This window comes from Canis lupus, chromosome 5 (assembly GCF_011100685.1).
Source record: "Canis lupus familiaris isolate Mischka breed German Shepherd chromosome 5, alternate assembly UU_Cfam_GSD_1.0, whole genome shotgun sequence".
In the NCBI taxonomy this organism is placed as follows: Eukaryota; Metazoa; Chordata; class Mammalia; order Carnivora; family Canidae; genus Canis; species Canis lupus.
The window spans coordinates 17085178-17087702 of NC_049226.1; the positions used below are offsets into that span (position 1 = coordinate 17085178).

General features: G+C 48.2%; 1 pseudogene; it reads right to left on the minus strand.

Annotated features, from left to right (window-relative positions):
• Window positions 1-384: 384 nt before the first annotated feature.
• LOC100682841 lies at window positions 385-1008 on the minus strand (annotated as a pseudogene).
• Between the last annotated feature and the right edge of the window lie 1517 nt (window positions 1009-2525).

The window sequence follows — 2525 nt, forward strand, 5'->3', positions numbered from 1 at the left end:
AGCACAGTGTCTGGCACACAATAGATGCTCAATGTAAATCTCACTGAGAAATGGATAGACTCAATGTCGACTTCTGTGCTAGTGTTTGCTTGCTGAGTAACGGCTGAGTCTCCCCCCCAGGGAGCTGTGGAGGGAACCCTTCGCCAAATGCAGTTCTGATGACCTTGGGCAAGTCTCATAGCCACTCCAGTTTCATTTCCCACAGTGAAACCAAAAAGCCAGACGATTTTTTCCTAAGGTCTTTCTAGCTCTAAGAAGTAAGGGGTCAATGAGTGGTAAATAATAAAGCAAATAAAACCAGAAGTGATTATTTTCAAACTTTAGGTTTTTAAGTCCCATGACAATAGTTTATTATAGAGATAAACCCTGATCCTCCTGATAGGCTTATTGGTAGGATTTGTGGTAGCGAGCCTGGGCACCAGGACCACCAAATTTTTTGGATTTGCAATGTGGGGGACTAGCTACCAGCAGGGTCTGGTTGTACTGGATGAGGAGGTCTTTGATCTCCTTCTTAGAAGCTTCATCCATGTATTTTTTTTTAAGATTTTATTTATTTATTCATGAGAGACAGAGAGGCAGAGACACAGACAGAGGGAGAAGCAGGCTCCCTGCAGGAAGCCCGATGTGGGACTCAATCCCAGGACTCCAGGATCGCACCCTGAGCCAAAGGCAGATGCTCAACCGCTGAGCCACCCAGGCATCCCTCATCCATGTATTTCTGATAAGGGTCCACCAGGACTTTGGAGATGGATTGGCAGATTGCATAAATCTGGGCATGTGACCACCACTCTTCACAAGGATTCAGAAGTCCACCCAGGCAACTTGCTCCTTGCCCAGAAGCAGAACAGTTTCCAGTAGCTTCTATTGCTGTGTGTGTGGCTCCATCATCTTCAGGGGTTGCCCATTCACCTCGTTGAGGCTGTTGCCCTGTTCACAGTGCACCATGGTTGTGGCAGTCTTCTTGCATCAGAAGACCTGCGTGGACAGCAGAAGACCCATGGACACCATATCTGTGAATGCTGATTATTTTCATACTTTGATCCTTCCCTCAGCAAGGGCATTTCTCTGTTGTTTTTGTTTTAAAGATTTTATTTATTTACTTGAGAGAGAGAGAGAGTGAAGGAGAGAGCACGAGTAGGGGGAGGAGCAGAGGGAGAGGGAGACGCAGACACCCCTCTGAGCTGGGAGCCTGATGCAGGACTTGATCCCAGGACTCTGGGATCATGACCTGAGCTGAAGGCAGATGTTTAACTGACTGAGCTACCCAGGCACCCCCATTTCTCTGGTTTTTAGGAAGACAGGATAATTCCCTTCTTGGAGGCTGAATTTCTGAGGCCAAAGTCGCCAGCTCTCCTGGGCCCTCAGAGGATGCAGGGGAAGAGGACAAAAAGCTACTCCTCCCCAATGCATGAAGGGGTGGTACTTGGGGACCCCTCTGTCTCATGGGGCACTGACTTTTGCAGGATCTGGCCATGCTTGGTAGAGAGTTAATTAATGTCTGCAGGGTGAGTTAGCAGAAACAACAATTGCTTTGATTAAGGGAGAGAGATGGCTATGAGCTTTGATTTAAGCAAAATGGAAAGAGGGAATAGGAAATCATCCGCTCAGCTTCCTTCACTGGGCCCACTGACCTGGCCTTCCTCTGTCCTGGGTGCTGACCCTGGGAAATGAGCTCCCCTCCCCAGTTGTGCTTTACAAGGACTCTGGGTTTTGTTGTTGCAGATAAGGAGGATTGGTCCTGCTGTGGGCTTTGTGAGTGTGAATTTGGAGAGGGCCCCAAGATGCCCTGGAAGAGGCCATGATGGCAGAGCTGGTGAAGCTGACCACAGGCAGGAGAAAGACATTCAGCAGTTAGTGTGGCTCACCTTTGAGAGGTAAGTACCTTCCCTGCATTTTCTCATTTAATCCACCCACCTATTCTAGGAAGAAGGGTATTGACCATTGAAGATGGAAAAAGAAAAGAAAGGGGAATGAAGAATGGTAGGATTGAGAGGGGGAAATCCTGAGCCCAGTGGTGCTCAAACTTGTTGAGGTTGACTGCCAGAAGCTTCTGATGCTAACATGGGCTGAGACCTACTAAGTGAGAGGCATGGTGCTAAGTAAGGAGGACCATCTGTGCCTGTTCACTGGATCATCACAGTGATTGCACATGGCAGGTGGTATTTCTCATAGGAGGATTTTGAAGCCTGGAGAGGGTCAGTTCTTTACCCAAGTCACAGGTCTGATGAGAACTGCCAGACTTTGAACCCAGTTCTGTCCCCTAAAGTTCATGTTGGTTCCACACTCCAGCCACTGTCTTCCTCTCCATAGAACATCGCAAAAGGCTGATAGGTCCAGCTTTGGTATGAAGCACACTTCTCGCCCCAAGGCAGGGAAAGGAGTGGGAGATAGATATTCTTGAGACCTTCAAAGTGCCTCCACTTGGCCAGGCACTCCACATTTGTTTGATTTGTTTGAGTTCTTCTAGCACCTGGATGGGAAAGGCGTAATTGCACACATTTTGCAGATGAGTGTATTGAGGCCCA